Here is a 19,985-nt window from a genome sequence, read left to right on the forward strand (position 1 = left end):
CTTGTATCATTTGTTACCATAAAGTGTGTGTGTGAGAGAGAGAGAGAGAGAGAGAGAGAGAGAGAGAGAGAGAGAGAGAGAGAGAGAGAGAGAATTGTGAATACGCTATTTGCGTCCCATCAAGGAAATATTTTAAGAACCAAGACTAGTGAAATTCATTTCTACTTTTCCTCTTTGTTATTACGGTGAAAGTCTGCTTAAAGGATCTCTCGTTCGTTTAGGATAGTGAATATCTGATCAACAATGTTCCTCATAGGTAATGAATTTGATCTTTTTTCGAACTTTGATGGTTAACAGTATTGTTTCAAGATCGATTTGGTAGTGTTACACGGCGTTGCTTTTTCCTGTGGTGCGGGGTGGCGTCGGGAGTGGATGAAGGCAAGCGAGGATGAATAGGTACATGTGTATATATGTATATGGCTGTGTATGCGTGTGTATAGGTTGCTATGTATATGTACGCGTATGGGCGTGTATGTATATATGTGTGTGTGTATGAGTGGATGGGTCTTCGTCTGTTTCCTGGTGCTACCTCGCTGACGCGGGAAACGGCGATCAAGTAGAATATATATAGACTTGTGTTTTATAAGGTTTACGTGTTCCACATCTTATAAAATGAGCTCAACACTGATAGTCCAGAGCCAGTCAGTGGACACGGTCCCTGGGGAAGGAGCCACCAGCTTGCAGATCTATAGCTGGAATGTCATTAGGGACGTCCTTCGCCACCAGGGCGGCGCCACCGACACCTGTGCCGCATTGGTGAATTATTCACCGTTTACCCTCTTACTGGCGGTGTCTGTGAGTGCTGGCATTATCATGGCTGGTACATACTCTCCGTCTCTGCAGTGAGCACTGCCCCTTAGCCCGGCCTTCTGATAAAATTTGGTTGGATGTACTCCAGAGTACGCACACACACACACACATACACATACACACAAACACACACACACACACACACACACATACACACAAACACACACATACACACAAACACACATACACACACACTCACTCACTTTCTCTGCAGAATTGAGTAATATATACTCAAGTGGCAATGAATTCTTGATTATAATGATTATAGATGAGAGGAAACAGCGTAAGAGAGAGAGGGGAGAGAAAACGTTCAGTTAATGCTAAAAACATGAAGATCTGAGACACAAAATGATACACTGAGGAAAGAATAAAACAAAATACTATTGTTGCCGAAGAATGAGGAGAGTAAATTGTGATAGATATATGGAAAGAATGGGAAAGAAACAGGTGATACGTATACATGGTGACTAGAGGGAAGAAGAAACTTGGGTGGACTTACAAAAAAAGACATATAAAGCTACCACGAAAGATATTTACCAGCCAGAGAACAGAAAGATATCGATTATTAGAGGAAGTAGCATTTTGCTACCGGAAGTGGCCTCACCTCGATCAGACAAGGACAGCCTAGTGGTCATCTCTTATAACTCATTTACTGACTTTCCCCAGGATGGATATTTTTTAGTATATTATTCTTATCCGTGACGCTTCCAGCTGTGCTAACCAGATAGCGGAGGCTATCTCAGATTCGATGGAGCTGTAAAACCTTCCTTTCCAAATCTTTATCCCTTCAGTCATAGTGTGAGTGTTCGTGCTTTGATACTTAGTCACACCAGAGACAGAACACACCTGGATATGACATATCTTCACATACAACCCACTTAGTTTTCATCTCCGCACGTCATCTGTGCAAAGATGTCTTCTGTAAGATCAACCACACCTTCACAAAAGGAATATTGAGCTGACTTATCCTCTTTTGAAAATCAATCTTTCAGTCTTTCTGGTTCTTTATGAAAAGCATCTTCGGTAACTCCTGAAGTTCAAGCTTTCCTCTTTTCTTCTGACCCGATATAAATCTACAGTAGCCAACTCTCCAACTTATAAAGCCAAAGCATCTTCATATTTCATTTTCCTGTAACTCCATCATGGATGATTCCGTTCCTAGTGTTCCTACCACTGAACCTAAGCCATCTTCTATACCGTTCCACCTACAGTAAGCAAGGCGTATGGCTCAGTTGGCATACTTCCTCAAGTGTGCCTCTAAGCTGCCTCCTCTCCCTACTCACCCATTTCACCTTTTTCTGAAAACTCAAGAATAATCTTCTTTGAAGCATATCATATTCCAGCTCCTCCTCAACAAAGGAATGTGCTCTAATTCCTCTAAACATTGCCTTATTTCTATCTCCAAACTCTCCGAAACTCTCTCATTTCAAACTCTTATAATCGCATTTTCTTTATAGATCACTGTACAGTTTTCTTAATGCTTTGTCTGCTGGTGACCTCTGCAGTGTGACTCATCCCTGGTCAGCCTTACGTAGGGATTTGTTAAACATTCCGCCCAATGAGTATATTTTGATTTGTAGAGTTGTGTTTTAAGCACGCAGGAGTTAAGAAGTTAATGATCTTTCATTGTGACAGGATCATTACTTTGAAACTTAACAGCTACATACTACTATGCTGCAAAAGATATGATAAACGTAAATGTAAAGTCATCTCACTTCATCAGGAAAGAAATGTAAAAAGAAGTGTAAGCTATTAAGAGTTTCCCCTGATATTCTTTATTTTCTAAGAACGGTACATGAAAGAAAACGTTTACTTCGAATGGGTAACCAAAGTTGATTCAACACTTAGTGGTAAGCTGAAGAACATTTATTATATTTAGAATTCTTACTTATATGTGTCAGCTATAACTATATTGATCAATCAGAGTTATTGGAATGAAGCCAGTCATCATAACTTACACGACACACACATCCAGCTGAGAGCACACTACACTACAGTTACCCAGATGCCTTGAGCCAATAATGGCACACTGAACATACACACCCAATTTCTGTCAGTTCTTGGGTATGCCATTACTGGCACAGGCCGGCCCGTGTGTAACACTAGTGTAGCGGGCTCTTACGAGTATGAGTCTGATCTTAATGTTATGAATTGTTTCATCTCAAATAAGTTCATGTGCTTCGATTATTATTTAATTTTTTGGAGATAATATCGACAACTGGCTCACTGTTATATATATATATATATATATATATATATATATATATATATATATATATATATATATATATATATATATAATATTAAAGTGCAACTGCACAGAAGACTTAACGCTTAAAGTGAATGGAGAGGAAGTATAACAAAGCTACAGCAAACTTCAAATGTATGAAAAGACACGAGACAAAAATTATCTCTAAGAAAAAAGAACCATTTTCTAGTTTGTTTACTTAAGGAAGGTAGACGGGGTATCCCACTGTACTCCAGCCTGGCAACACTGCTGACCTCTTCCCATCCATACATGCGAAGGAAACAAACTTTCTTCAACATAAACAGGTTTTAAAAAGTGAACCACAAGACACACGTTTATCTTTCCTCAAGTAATTGAGTAAGATACATTCCAATAGAGCAGTTGAGCAACGCAGTAAGTAAACTGTTTGAAATTTATTGCCGTCTTTTATGTATTTATGTGTGTGTGTGTGTGTGTGTGTGTGTGTGTGTGTTACGGGGTCATCGCTATCAAGGAAGGATCACAATGAAGATTCCCCGATGTTTTTACAGGTTAGGTTAGGTTCTGATGCATTTGTTTAGGTTAGGCTAGGCTATATCTGTACTTTGACCTAACTTGGCTTAAAAAAAAACGCCAAGGGGTGGGGGCACGATTCTTCATGTGATCTGGTATTTCATATTTCTAAATATACATCAGATAAAGCGCTTATCTTACAGCATAGGTTAGGGGGTACATGGTTAGGTTAGGTTAGGTGGAGGCAAATATTGAGCGTACAGCAGATTTAACACTTGGGCCCGGGTTGGTGTCGGGTTGGCCTGAGTGGAATATATATATTCATGATATTATCTTATAATTCATGATGTTTACTTACAAGTCATGAGGTTGGCTTATAACCCATCTGTTTATGATTCATAACAGAAGTGGATCTGCTACACCAGGAGAGAGAGAGAGAGAGAGAGAGAGAGAGAGAGAGAGAGAGAGAGAGAGAGAGAGAGAATGCTCCTCTTATCATAATTATTCTCGGACCATATCTGCTGCTGTTTTCATTACCAATGTCATTATTATTTCATTATCAATGTCATTAATTTTTGCGTTCATACGATTCATTTTATGATGACGTTTTTTCATTATTTTTCATATTTTAGAACGGGAATGATCAGAGGGAATTGTATTATTCGTTCAATCATTCCTTTCAAAACGGTAAATCCCTTAACAAGTTTATATCAACCAAATAAATTTCATGAACTTTAATATCTTAATTTCAAGCGCCTATAGTGTGGCACAGTAATTAAAAATGTTGCTAATTACACAGGTCTTTCCTTGATTAATGCCTCGGTCATTAATATTCTTCATATTATTTTTTTTTTCAATTATCGTGTCAGAGATTCTTTTCCAAAAAACATTTACTCATTATATACACACCTAGGGAACATTTCTGCATGATTTGATTTGTATTTGGGATGAAGCAATTCATCACATTATACACTACACACACACACACACGGACCGACCTGTGCCACAAATGGCACCCGGAGCACACAAACGCGAACTGTGCCACAAATGGCACCCCGAGCACACACACGATACATGTGCCAGTAATGGCTCATCCGAAAACAGGTTGTTATTGACAAGCGCGCGTGACAATGCTTAGTCTTGGCGAACACTTAATGTGAAATTAGAAAGAGAAAAATAACTGCCTTTAAGAAAAGAGCAATAAATCTAATTCTTAGCCTCAGGGTGTAGTTGATTAACATACTTTAATAACAAACTTTACCAATGACGGTGTCTGTCGAGCCCAAATGAAAGACAGACATTAATTAAAACGAAAATCTCCCAGAGAAAAAACTCCTCCTGCGCGTCGCATGTGTTGATGCAAATGAATTAATGGAGATATATCTTGCGAATCTTAAGACTCCAGATGTATCACGAAATTTTAAGCTGATTAAGAAATATTTTTAGCGCGCTGGTGGATGACGTAGCAGACGGAGATAAAACTGGCGTCTGTTTAGTGCAGTTATTGTCTGCCGTTCCAATAATGTGGCGGCAACTCCCGAAACATGACACTCTTGTAAAATATATATTTGAACATTACGCTAACTTAATAAGTGTAGCCTATCTCTATATTACTCTGAGCAGAGTATAGAAACTAAAATTATTTACTTTATAAGAACACTCTATATAGCAAAGCAACACACATTGACAAATTTGTTGAGTGAAATGCATTTTGTCAGTGTATGAAAATATGGAATATTTGTGACACTGGTATGTGTATATCATGCAGTATGAACATATGGTCCAGGTAAGTATTTTATTTCATTCCTCGCTCGACCTGTAACTTTTGATTTTAATATCCATTAGTAGTAAATAAATAGAACGTGATACCAGGCACTGTCAGAGCGAACGCAGTATTTTTGTAGCCATGAATAAATGATTTTTTTTTTCAGTTGGTACACTTTCAAGTTAATTGTACACAGTGAACAAACAGCAGACATTCACTGATTGGCTTTGTTAAAACGGTTAAACACAATATGACACGAAGTGCTTTCTTTCCACAGGTATTACGAGAGTCTAGACACAAAATTAATAAATGGGCAACTGAAGTGAGAATGTATTTGTTACATAATTTCCAGTATTCTTAATGGTGACCCCAGGCTGATATTTCGTTATCGTATGTTTTATAATACTTCAAAGTGTATGTTGATACTGGGCAGTGATTTAAGCTGATATATACAGGTTTTTATAAATGACCGCTTGCAACCGACTTGTCACTTTTAAGATAACTGAATTGTAATCTAACGCTAGGAAGTCTAAAGCTATTTATTGTAAAGTGCATCACACTAGAAAGGTATTGACTCTTTTCTAAATACCACGGGTCTTTCAGTCTTCTAACTTCCTGTCAACTGACTCTGTTCCCATTTTCAGTGGTATTTAATGTGTATCTCATTACACATGTCAAATACCTCTCCATGTTAACAGACACTATGGCAGACTACTTCCCCTGAGCTCATACTCATAAGTTATTTCTATTTGTTTTTGAACATACCAAATACGTAATGTATTGAGGGAATGTACCCACGTACCGTTGGTGGGAGGTGGAGTTCGGGGATTTGAATACTCATATAATTACGTGGAATATTTTTATTTGATTAAACTAATTGAACTGTACCAATTGTCTTTCATATAGAATATCTCATTTTCATGATAATTTGTATATTACATCGCTGCCTCGTTTTATATTGACATGATATAACATATTTGATCCACACGTTTGCTTTCATACCCTGCCCCGGCGCAGGCTACTTCAGGCGCCTATTCATGTCGTACACCATGTTGAGTTTCTTCGCTAATTCGTGTTCTGTTTGAGAACATTACTACACAGGCCCGATTCCTCTGTTAAAAAGGTAAGATTTATATTGCAGTTAAGACGTTAAATGGTGGAGGCTGGCTTAGATGCGAAAATGTATTGGTTATGACCAAAAGAGGAGTGGAAGAGGATCGTACCTTCTCGCCTCCATTTTTCATGATGTTCTCTTCTGACATATATAATGATAGTGAATTACATCATTTATTGTCATTCCCTGTTCTGTTTCAAGACCCGTCAATATGATTTAGGTTACTGTTGTAATGTGTTTATTATTGGTCCTTTTTTCTGAGATTTGATGTTATTTTATGAAATCGTAGTTGCCAGTGTCAGGAGTGAATTGTGTGAGTAAGGATTCGCCAGGACTTAGTTTGGCACGGTCTGTTGGCAGTGACGACCCATTGTTGAGTGTCCATTACTGGCACAAGTCGTGTGTGTGTGTGTGTGTGTGTGTGACATTACTGGCACAGGTCGGCCCATGTGTAACTATAGTGCAGTTGGCTTAGAGTTGGATGTGTGAGTTGTGTAAAATGTGATGAATTGCTTTATCCAGCATTATTTTAATCCAGCATTGAAAGTATGGGATTTTCCTCATTCACACGAAATCGTGCATTTTCATTTTAAATTTTTTGTTTTAGTGGGCCAACTCCCGTAGAGTATAGTATCAATTTAGTCATATCAGTGTCCAGTCATATATGTTTGATCATTTTCTAAGATGATGATGACAAGATGTGTCATGCTTTAATTACATAGGAGCAACTTTATTGTTGTGGTTAGTACAAGTAAGCATATTAGTGAGTATTTACGCGCATATCAAACTACTGAAACTGAATACTTCAGGGGTGTATTGTTATATTTGGGTCAGTCTGATGATATATGGCAGTACACTGAGCTTAAAAAGAGAATATCACATTCAGGGTACCTACTCACCGCACGTCGAGAAAGCAGGCGACGCGTACCATGTTTACCCAGTGTAAGATGGTCGACTGCTTCTGTGCATCACTTCTTTCCAAAATTTCAGCCTACCGTAAGTTTGTGTTGCAGTCGGATGTATTTACGAGGTAAGGCGGGCACACAAGATGTCTGTCCATTTTTTATTTTTTCATGAGGAACTCAAGTATTTTTTCTATTCCGTGTTGTGGGCTTTAGTAGCGAGAGTTCACACACAGGTCAGGCTTATTATGAAAATGAGAAGGGTTAAAGGAAGAGCAAGGAGAGAAGAAAGATGGTGTAAGGGTTCTGCAGGAAGTGGAAAAAACCCGTCTTATATAAGGGATCAGGTCTCAACCGTTAGGAAAAACTTGGAGATACGTTTAAATTTTCAAACTTCAAACCAACGGCTCATCTGTGAGTTGCCAGCTCTAGGGAGCAGATAGCAAAGTAACTTCTAAAAGACGAGGGGAAAAGTGAAGCAACATTACTGTGTAAGACAAGTAGGCGAAGCTGTGAAGTGAAACGGGGAGAGTGTGGATACTGCTTCCAACACGAGTCTGTGTAGTATGTAGAGCTGGAACCACCCCAGATGTGAGAGCAGGATTTTACACAGACACGGATCAGTCCTTTGCATAATCAGTGCAACTGTTCAGGAGAATTTACCTTGGAAACGACTGCGGATGAGACAAACTGATCCAACATGGGCGGGGATTAAATTTGCAGCTTTATGTTACTAGTACCTAGCTACTAAGTGAAGCAAATATTACATATGTGACATGTCTCCTGGAGCAAACATGAACCTAATACCTTTAAACTTGTTGATTTGTGTAAAACTGACATAGATTATATTTAAAAGCATCCGCTTTTTTTTTTTCTCCGCAAAGTTGCTGAATTTTTTGTTTTCTACATTTTTATTGAGAACCTTTTTCATTAATGTGAGAGAATTGAGCCATTTGTGATTAAAAGCACGTAAAAATTTTGACATCTTTCATGGCGTCATGAACTAATTGTATGCTTCAGGGGCTATCATTTTCTAAATGCTTGTGTCATTGTTTTCAGTGTAGTGTCTCATACAGGTGTTTAGAAGTAGTAGATAAACTTACGTCTCTCTCTTTATTACCCTAACTCATGTGATGTAAATGCTTAGTAGATAAGAAGGAAAAGAGAAGCAGTGTTGAGAAACGGCATAGGCTATCAAGGTTTCCGGTAATACGCAGCAACAACCATGAATAGCAATGGTGATCTGATCGGTCATGTTGGCTAGGCTATTATGTCGGGCTCCCGGGAAAATAAATTGCCTATTGCGGTCTCTCATTATCACAAAAGCTTTTCCATTTGTCCGAATATTGTGCATGTTGAGTGTAGATGAGGATATGATGATCACCGCAGTATACATAATACAGTACTGCAGTATATGTTGCGTATGTCGGGTATATACCTAGTATGATCTAGACTTACCGTATATATGGTTATATAAGAGCTGAATATTTTTGCTTAACTTTTGAACATGAAAATATTGGTGTTGACTAGCTTTAGGGAACTTTATACCTACAAGTTTGTTTTAATTTCCAGAAAGCTTTTGATAGTGTCTAAAGAATTTAAAAAAAAGTCTTAATCAGTTGTATTCCCATTACGAGTTTTTTATGCAGATTTTTATTTTTTTTTTTTTTAGCTTTTTGTGTAATCTCAAACACGTAATACGTTTTCTTTTTTTTCAAGAGATATTCTTTAATATATTTCAAGAATACGTCTTGCCCAGAAATCCTCCAGCTGTGGTGGAAATTTACGACTTCTAGATGCCAAGCGCTTCCAGGGCTGGGCTGAATTGTCCTTCCCTCCTGTAATAAATGTTATAATTACTCGGTTTCAGAGGTAACTGGGTCGTGCTGTCATAGGTTTAAACTGCCGAGGAAGTTTATAATGGTTTGCCCCCAAGGGTTTTACGGCTCGAGTCTCCCCCTTAACACTTCTGGGGACTGGAATTGACACCTTGTTGAATAGTTTTGACACTTGGGATGATCGGTTTAACATGTCTGGTGTTTGGCTCTGATTCCAACGGCGTTTGGTTTTGCCGCTTCGCCTGGCAGATTTTGTGCAACTGGGCGCTTTTATTTTCTTTTATTTTTCTGGTTTCCACAACATTGTAATTACAACCACAGTTAATAGAGGTTATAGTGTACTTGAAAAAAAAAAAAGATGTGTTTACTAATTCCACCCGAAACCTAACCATTATTTGCTGGGAGCGTGGCTTCCCTGGGCCAGACAAACAACAATTGTTTTGAAAAGTAAACAAAACGATTATGTACTGGCCTGGCCTCCTCTCCCTCCCTCCCTCCCTCCCCCAATTAAGGCCGCTACGTACAGAATTGATATTAATTTTTGCTCCTGAACTAGAGCACAGTAAATTAAAAACATTTTACATCGGAAATCAGATATATTTGGTGACAAACTTTGTTGAGATTTTTTTTAGCAAGATCGTTATCAAGTTTTCTGATGGTAGTCTGAACACACACACACACACACACACACACACACACACATATACACACACCTGTTTATGAAGTTACCTACAGTGTTGCAAGACCAGTACCTACTAGGCCCGGCGCAGGCTGGGCAACCGCTATTTTCGTGTGTGTTGTCCTGTTTCATTCTCGCGTTGCTGCCCGCCATCTTTTCTTCGTTACGGGAAGTCTGCAACGTGTGGACGAGAGTAAAACGAGGATACTAATGGTCGTGACAGCGGTGTGACATCCATATGATAAATATTCTTTTCCACCTTTTTTTTTTTGTTTTTGTTTGACAATGAGTGACGAATACACGGCGTGTGCCTCCGTACTCAACGATGCGTTTGATGTACCAGCATGGGAGTGGCAGGCGGAGTGTACACCTACTGTGTGTCCCTCCAGATCCAGGGGGGGTAACTTCCTCCATCCACCACCTACCCTCCTCCCTCCTCCCTCCTCCCACAAGTCAGCTTCTCTCTCGGCTAATGAGCGCGGCTGTTTACCGTGACAGATGTCAACCAGCAGGGCAGAATTATTTCCCGCCAGCCAAGCAACTGGGTCGTCATTTTGGCCCAGCCTCTTTGTGCAGAACTTCATCCTCGCATTGCGCGAGCAGGCAGTCACGCAGAGGTAAATTAGAATCACCAACAACCTCGTTGTAACATAGTTTAGTTAGCGTATAGTCAAGTGCCTCAAACTATTGTACAGGTGAGGGGTCAGGAAGGGTTATAGGAAGATGGGTAATTACGGCGCTTCATTGCGTTAGTAACAGGGTAGTGTAGCTCAGAGGTATGAGAGTAATGCAGAATTAGGTAAGCCGAGGAGAACGTACGTGAGGTAAGAGATGGTCGGCAGGGTTCCCGTGGCGCTGGTGTGTGTGTGTGTGTGTGTGTTTGGGAGAATATTGCGTGGATGATTTGGACCCGCGGAGCTTCTTCGGATGAGAGGTTTACATCCGCTGAGGTCTTGGTCTAGTGGGTAGTCGCCACTGGTGCTGCAGAAGGCGTGGCTCGGAGGCCCTGTAGTTCAGACCGCTTCAGGCAACAGGTACTGGCGGTGTCCCACTTGATTATTTCGGTTATCACCTCTTCCCCCCCATGCAACACAAACCCGCCAGTCGCCGCACCCATTTCCCCGACCACGGTATCTCTTCCTCTTTACGTCAGCTGCACCGGCTATCAGAGCCACGGCACACGGCGAACTCCCTCCGAAGTTCTTAATGCACAGCATCATCGCCCTCCTCCCCTCCTCGCACGTCGTCTGTACTTGTAGCTGCACCAGGAGATCGCCAAGCAGCAGCGGTGGCCCCCACCCCACCTGCTCTGCTGCTGCAACCTATGCTGCTGCGCCAGCGCCGCGGGACTCCCGCTACGTCTTGTCTCGCCACGGCTCGTAACCTGACCTAACGTGCTCGTGCGCTTCTTGTGTCAGCTCGACCTGAGCTGCATGCGACACGTTTTGTACCTGAGTGAAGCACTCTGTCGTTACCTGTGCGTCTCTACCCCGTCCCAGTCCACATAAGAAGTTCAACACAAAGAGCATTTACTGCTGTGTTAAGTTGTCATCAAATGGTTTCTTATATATATATATATATATATATATATATATATATATATATATATATATATATATATATATATTTATTTATTTATTTATTTATTTTGCTTTGTCGCTGTCTCCCGCGTTAGCGAGGTAGCGCAAGGAAACAGACGAAAGAATGGCCCAACCCACCCACATACACATGTATATACATACACGTCCACACACGCCAATATACATACCTATACATCTCAACGTATACATATATATATACACACATATACATATATACACATGTGCATAATTCATACTGTCTGCCTTTATTTACTTTATTAACTTCACCTGGCTGGCAGATAACTGAGGTCTCGTCTTGTAAAGCCACAGTCGCCACCACAGCTCTGCCAACACAGTGTTCACGTGATAAACAAACATGTGTTACGTGCCGCCTACCGTTTCATACTGTACCACTTGGGAAGGATTCACTGACGGCTTATTGAAACATCCGTAATCAATGGTTGTTGGTGTCACACAGATAAGGGCATGGATAGTCTTTTCAGTTATCTTGGAACACCTGGAGATGGTGTTTGATTATTTTCTAATTGGTTATAACTTGCGTTGATGGCCTTAGTGACCCTGGTAGTTGATAGAACTTAAAGGCCAAATAAACGTCCAACCAGACCTAGGGGTATGATGGCGTGGCCTTTGACCTAATCCTTAACTATTAGGTCAAAAGCCAAATCATCGTGCCCAAGGGTTAAGGGGTCGTACCGTCGTGCTCAAGTGTCGTACCGTCGTGTTGTGTCAAGGGTCGTACCTTCCTGCTCAGCGGTCGTACTTAAGGAGCCAATTAATTCGTAAAGGTAGTAAATTTGGCTGCTAATGACCCATGGTTGGGTCATTATCACATTCATCCTGTAGTATTTATTACCCAGTAATTAGTGTTGATATGTGTCCCCTGCCTCGTGTTACGAAGTTGACGTGTTATTAATAACTTCAGCGACTAGTAATGTGCGTATAGGATAATAAGGCAAAGTTAATTACATGAGAACTTTACAAATTGTTAATGTTATTATCCTCCACCTTGAATTAAGATTTTTTGTTCTATGTATTTTTTGTGATCCACCCGTCTTGTCCAAACAATTTTCTCCCTCTAATTTTGCTACAGAGCGTGAAGGGGAGACTTTACTTGTAGTTGAATCAACTTGAATTAAGATGTAAGAAAGAGTGACGTCAGAAATTATTCGTTATGTGAATGCGTTCAAGGCCAACGCTGCTGAACGCCACACCACGGAGGCAGAACCTACACTCATTCGAACTCACGATCTAGGATGTGTTGACGTTGTCTTGTGCGAAATAATTCAAAAGTTTCGGAATTATAGATTTGCGGTTTATTTACATTCTGGTAATATTCTTTTGTTTGACCTAGATCAGCGGCCTCGTTAAGTCAAGTCGTTGAACAGCCTAGTTAAGTACTCTACTGAACAGCCTTGTTAAGTACTCTGCTGAACAGCCTAGTTAAGTACTCTACTGAACAGCCTTGTTAAGTACTCTATGGAACAGCCTTGTTAAGTCACGGGCTTAATCAGCCTTTTCGAGGCACACTGCTGTGTTAACAGCCTTGTGCAGTAACGCTGCTGAACATATTCCAAGGATAGTGAACTACCCGTTCACTGTAATGTGAACTGTGTATACTTATGGATGATATTCAGTAATTCATATTATCTAACTAAATAACATAACCATCACTTCATATCAGCAAGAACTTACAAGTTAGACTGTGATAACGCTAAACTGGTTTATTTGAACGATATTTGTTGAGAGAATCGTGTAAGGCCTTAGAATTATTTTGAACTGAAGAAGCAATTTTTTTTTTTTTTTCGTTTGGTGGTCATAAAGATGGTGAATGGTACATTTACCCCAAGCACCTGATGGCCCCGAAGCCTAACTACCCAACGAAGGTTGTTCACAAGAACCATACATGTAGCTTATGAAAGTCTGTCCTATGACAAAGCACCCTGTCAGTGCTTACACACGCGCGCACACACACACAGTAAAGAACATTATAAAGCAAGCTGGGTACATTATATGGTTATGATGTCTGACTTGATGGCAATTCATCGAAATTCAAGTGTTCTACTGCCCCAGCGACCCATGCGGGCGTTGGCATGCGGCCCCCCAAACTCCCGTGCAACATCACAAGCAACAACTCATATGGCGCGAATGGTTGGTCGGTGCCATTATAAATATACGAGTCGGCAACACCACTGTGGAGGGGCCTTGAGTTGCCAAGTCGTAAACACCGGCGGAGTCGCGTATACCGAATACATATACTCGACTAATTAGTCCTCCCCTGCGTTCGCATTGCTTGAGGACGGGGTATGATATCTCGCCAAGGGACGAAACTAGAGTTGAGGAGGCATGGAAAATGGACGAGAAGTGTTCGAATTAAGGAAAAAAAAAGTTTGTGGAGAGGCGGGAGTCATGTAGTTGCCACTGGCGCTATCGGCCGCTGAGGGCATCAGTGTGCTGGTGGACGCTGAGAGGGAAGAACGTGTCGTTGCTCTCCTCTCGCCCCGTACCCACACAGCTCTGTAAGTGACTCATAGGTACTGCGTTGCGTCCTGACCCCAAGTGCTTAAGTGAATCGAAGCGAACTGTTCAAACTGCCCTGTTGCCAGGAGGAGGATCGTTTGACTAAATTGGGCTATTTAAGTCCCATTTTACCGCGGTTGGGGGGCTGCGGCAAAGGTAAGATTTAGTTAGCACCTTGAGCTTGGCATGCGGTGCCATAATTAATATGCCATGTCAGTGTGTGGAAGTGACAAGCGCGTCTGCAGCCGGGGTGGCTCCCGCTGGCATCCACACACTTGAATTACTTTATGATTTCCGTTGGAAAAAAGCCACCTACACACGGCCGCTTTTATAAGTGTACCCGCTTTTTTTCAGTGTTTCCGACGTTGAACTGCCTTGTTTAAAAAAAAAAAAAGAGGACTTGTTACATAGTCCTATAGTTAGGGTAACGATTTTTTTTACTTTCCCCCCCAAATCTCACTAACTACCCCTTCTGGCATTGTAAATGCTCGTAATTACAATGTCTCCCCTGAATTTCTTTCGATTGTAACCATTGTTTTATGGTCGAGGTTGGATTGGTTAGGGTTTAAGAGGTTGTATGTAGAAGATACACGTGTGGGCGGGGTTGATGCTGAGGATAAAGATAGAGAGGGGGAGTGTATGTATGTGGGTGTGTGTGTGGGTGTGCGTGTATGATATATACGAAGAGGATGGGGCAGGGGGGAGTTGTTTAGTGAGTTGGAGAGACGTAAGTGGCGGGGTGGGTGGGTAGTAATTGGGGTGATGGAGACCCCCAAGTGTATGATGGGGAGAGGGGAAGGTAGCCCGAGTATGTATGGTGGGGAGAGGGGGAGGGCAGCCCGAAGCATTGGTGGTTGGGGCGATGATCGTTGACATGATCATATACTCACTGTACAGTGTTGACCGTTGACATCACCATAGCCCCACACAACGCAGTGTTGACCGTTGACATCACCATACCCCCACACAATGCAGTGTTGACCGTTGACATCACCATAACCCAACACAACGCAGTGTTGACCGTTGACATCACCATAACTCCACACAATGCAGTGTTGACCGTTGACATCATCTTCATACCCTCGCCATCCAGTGTTGACCGTTGACATCATACCCCCACACAATGCAGTGTTGACCGTTGACATCATCATCATACCCTCGCCTTCCAGTGTTGACCGGCCGTTGAAAGTCGTTATAAAATCAATGTATATTTCTTGTCTGGCTTCTTGCCTCCCTAAGGTTAGGTTAGGTTCCCTGAATATTTACATCTTATCGTTTATGTATTTATTTTAGTGAATGTATTATGCATGCGTGACGGATTCTTGCTTTAAGATTAGAATTGTCCTTGATAGCCATTTGATATATGATCGTATAGGTGGAGTTACCTGTATAAGAATATGGGTTTTCTGATTAGGTGAATTTTTATATGCATCTTTCAAATGAGACGAAATGCGAGATTTTCTTTTTCTATAATTTTTTTCAGGTATTTCTGTATATGATTTTTAACTTTCGTGAATAAATTTCTTTAGAAAGTTGTGATGATTGCATGAAGGTTATGATGATTTTACTGGATAGTTAACAACCTCCATACATAACGGTAATTTCAGAGACATTTGAATTGTGCATTGGAACATGTAGCGATTATGTAGTAAGTTGTGCGTAGATGATGACGACTTCTGTAGGAATGTATTTGAGTAAATATTTAATCTCCTTGATTTGTATGGAAGCTAATATTTGGAGAGGAATTCCAATATTTCAGAGGAAGACTCCGATATTTGCATGGATAGATATATATTTGGGGATACCTCTTCATTTCAGACTCCTACATATGAGAGAATGATATGAAACGACAAATTCTTGTCTTAGAAAAATACTGGGAACGACAAGAAAAAATGCCTATATGGCAGTATAAATTTACAGTATTTTGATGTAGAATAGAATATTTTTTTTTTTTTTTACCGATGAAAACCACGGATATAAGGTCAAGGTTGTTGCACAGAAAACCACATGAAAAGGTTCAGGGGGAAGTCGTGGAAAAGATAACCTCCCACGGGTGCAGGGGGTTATTGAAACAGTAACGGGCGGTAATCCTATGTGTTTAAAAGAGGCGTTTATGTACGCTCTCACATATGAGTGTTTCCCCCGCCGTAGTGTGACAGTGCTTCGCGCGTTATTTCAGATGGACTTTGCACACGCTGACGACGCCTGACGTAGCTGCGTCAGACATCGGTTTGTGTTATGGACTTTGATCTCCGTTTCGTGTGTGAGCGAGGTAGCGCCAGGAAACAGCCGAAGAAAGAGGTTCACTCACATCCACATTTATATGCACATAACCACTTACACACACACACACACACATATGTATATATATATATATATATATATATATATATATATATATATATATATATATATATATATATATATATATATGATAAGAATAATTAAGAGTACGATGACCCAGTTATGAATGTATTTTTACAACCATGTGTTAATTATGCACGATTTTTAAAGGGGCTGTGTATAAATGTAGTCGAAAAAGAATGGAATATTTACATGTTTTGTAGTGATCCAGGCCAATGTAGAACACATCTGTACCTTCCGCTTTATTTATATATATATATATATATATATATATATATATATATATATATATATATATATATATATATATTGTGATGTTCGTAATGTTTTTTGTTTTTTATATGAAATAAACGTTCAGCGGTTATTTGAATACATTGCGGCACCAGACCAGATGGAGAGAATGTCACTTTCTGTGTGGAAAGCGAGTATGTTCGTGATGGCACGTGTGTGTGTGTGTGTGTGTGTGTGTGTGTGTAGCCTCCCCTACTTTGCTGCTACGCCACTATGGTGACAAGTGTGGAGGGAGACGAGGGGGACCCTTGTTCAGACTCAAAAGACTTCGTATTAAGTGTGACCGTATACCAGGAAACGCCTCTCCCAACTCCTCTTTGTGTCTGTGTGAGGGTCACACACACACACACACACACACACTAATATACAGTGAGAGGATGTATGGTCTTTAGAGATAGCTTGGAACACGTGAAGAAGGCGTTTCAAGTTTTTTTTTCGATTGGGGTCGTTAAAACACGACGTTAACGACCATTTAATGAACCTGGTAGTTAGCTGATAGGCCTACGACCCAAATACCCAACAAACCAATCTCGTACGCAGGGTCATAAGCTGATAAGCCTATGGTCCATGTACCCAACCAACCAACCAATCATGTACGTTTGATCTACATGAATGGGGTAACGACGAAATATACGTCGTGAACATCTTAGCAAAATGTTTACGGTTCGTCGTTTTCCATTGGTTTCACAGCGGAGCCCTTAAGGAGGAGAATGGCGTGTGGTCGTGGTTGTGATGTTGTGCATGCCTCAGGGGACGCGAGTGTGATGTTGTGCAAGTGTTCCTGGGGGCATGAGGATGCTTCTGTGTTAACAGCTTCGAAGGTTCCAGATGAAGTGGGCGGGTGACGTCACGCGGTGCCCGGGGTCTGGCAGTGTTGCCCTCCGCGGGGTCATTATTTATGCATCTGTTGACGTCTCGGGTTATCTTGAGCGAGTTTTGATTGTTTTTCGGTTTTTTTTTGTTATTTTTAGTTTTTATATTTTGCTCCTGTATCATTTTACCCTTGGCTTATGCGTCAACTTTATTTCAATCTTCCCCCCCCCTTTTTTTTTTGGCTGTTATATTAACGCCCTTCATGTTCGTCTCTCCACCTTTGTGCCTCGTTCATTCTCCTGTCCGTCATTTGTCATATTCACCGTGTTGTTGTTGTTGTTGTTTTGTAGGTCATATCCTCTCTGTTCACCTTCTCCGTCTCTGTACACAATGATCGCGAATCCTCGTCTTCACTGCAGGCGAAGGTCGTACTCGTTTAACGCGCTTCACCCCGCCGACGATGAGTGATAACACTTTTCCCTGTGCTCAGAGAGAGAGAGAGAGAGAGAGAGAGAGAGAGAGAGAGAGAGAGAGAGAGAGAGAGAGAAATTATGCATGACGTTTTGCCCGTGGCCACCACCCCACACCCCATCCAATACCATGGCCGCTGGATCCCATAACATTTTCATCGCGTATCCATTTTCCAAGTGCTGTGTAATCAGACACGGTTGATCAAGGCAGGCGCGTAGATGCGTTCGTAGGAGAGAGAGAGAGAGAGAGAGAGAGAGAGAGAGAGAGAGAGAGAGAGAGAGTAGGCTCAGTGGCTGACGCATCGAAGAAGTCAACTCCCAAATCGAACCATCTCTTCGAAGTTTTTTTTTTTTAGACCGAAGGATCTCTTTATTTTTCTTAGCCTCTGCTCAAACTCCAGTCCAACTGGTCAAGTGTCCGGTTTTTCCATTGATTTAACCAACTGTACAAACCCAGACCTCATAGATATCCATCATTAGTAGATGTAATGTAACAAATTTATGAATCGCAGAGGAATCCATCATTAGCTAACAGCCATTACCTGATACCAAATCTAACCTTAATTCATATGTCAGATTCTTAACTACCTAACCCAATTAGACCAGACGTAACTCGCAGTTCTTCATCTAATTAGCCAAGAAAAAAGAATAATACGTTTTGTCATTTGGACATTGGTCAGGTTAGGTTCAATGCTGTAGTGGTCATGTTAAAAACCGTTACATCGTCAGCCAATCAGCGTCCCGAATACGCAGCGAACTTTTTTCCCAGCGAATTTTCAACCGCTAATCACAACACGACTGTTTCGCGAACCCTCGCCCCCAGCCAGTTCTTTTAGCGTCCAATCAGCGTCGCAATCCACTTAAACTAAGGACCTAACTGACAAATACATCATTAGCTAGTTAATGCCCAGGTTTCATAACAAGCTCTCTTAATATAGATGGCGTCATTTTCTCATTGTTTCCCAAACAACCAATCAGACCATGTTTTAGCGTGGCCTCGTGAGCCTATTGGCTACCTAAGTGGCCAATGACCATCCTCGGGTTATGGAAGTCGCTCAGTTAAAAACAGGTTACGTAATTTGTTTCCATAACAGTTGATTAATTTTCCATAATAAATAACTTTTCCGTTGATATATGCGTCTTTACCACCAGTTCATGACCCCCAGTTTAAGTTTCACCCTCTATGGTAATTCGGTTCCCTTCCGCGTCAAAGTTTTCGAATGTAAAGTTTCGTAACGGAATATATATCAGTCAATTATTATCGTTGACCTGGGGGTCACAATACAGAGGGACGCGCGGCTTTTGAATCGGCTTCACCAGTGCTTCGAATCCTTATAACTACACTGGCTCTGCAAGCGGGGTCTGGTCATGCACTAGGGTTCGCATTCTTGTTCAATTTATAGCTGCCTGTATTTTTATTCATTTTTTTTTTTTTTGGAACGCTGATGAAATAAATTGTTGGATTATAAAGTGGTGAATTAGGTTATTGTATGACCGAGTAACTTTTTGCTCTTTATTAGATGGTTAGGACGTGTATATTTACGTTGTGGTATGTGTGGAGTTTATCTTTCTCTCCCTCCCCTCCCTCCCTTCTTTCCCCCCCCCTCTCTCTCTCTCTCTCTTTCTCTCTCTCTCTCTCTCTCTCTCTCTCTCTCTGGCACTGCTAAATCTACACGGGATGATCACCATTGGGTAGCCTATGACATCACCAAGACGCGGGCAGTCGCTTTCGAAGCCCTGAAGGTTTTTAAGCTGTTGTGAATTTTTCTTTACTCTCTGTTGCTCTGGCCGGCCACGCTGCTTGGCCAGGGAGGTTATAGGTTGTGGGCCACAGGACGAGTGAAGGTTGTGGGGAGAGGATCTACGTGCGGGAAAAGTTATTTAAGTGTAGAATATACGGTATTAACTTTGTAGTTTATTACTAAAAAAGGAAAAAAAGGCTGCGCAAATATGCATTTGTTTCGGCAGTAGATTTAGGGGAGAGAGAGAGAGAGAGAGAGAGAGAGAGAGAGAGAGAGAGAGAGAGAGAGAGAGAGAATTATTGTTTGATTGCATGGCTTTTTTTTCCCCCAATGGCTTTG

The 19,985-nt window shown here is 41.2% G+C and overlaps 1 protein-coding gene across 1 annotated transcript in view; it reads left to right on the top strand.

Annotated features, from left to right (window-relative positions):
• The first annotated feature begins 13,782 nt into the window (after positions 1-13,782).
• Positions 13,783-19,985, top strand: part of LOC139747342 (spondin-1-like) — a 384,149-nt gene continuing 377,946 nt past the window's right edge. Inside the window, exon 1 of the mRNA XM_071659540.1 lies at positions 13,783-14,122. The gene's annotated coding sequence lies outside the window, so the exon portion shown is untranslated. The remainder of the gene's footprint in view (positions 14,123-19,985) is intronic.

Source organism: Panulirus ornatus, chromosome 5, assembly GCF_036320965.1.
Source record: "Panulirus ornatus isolate Po-2019 chromosome 5, ASM3632096v1, whole genome shotgun sequence".
In the NCBI taxonomy this organism is placed as follows: domain Eukaryota; kingdom Metazoa; phylum Arthropoda; class Malacostraca; order Decapoda; family Palinuridae; genus Panulirus; species Panulirus ornatus.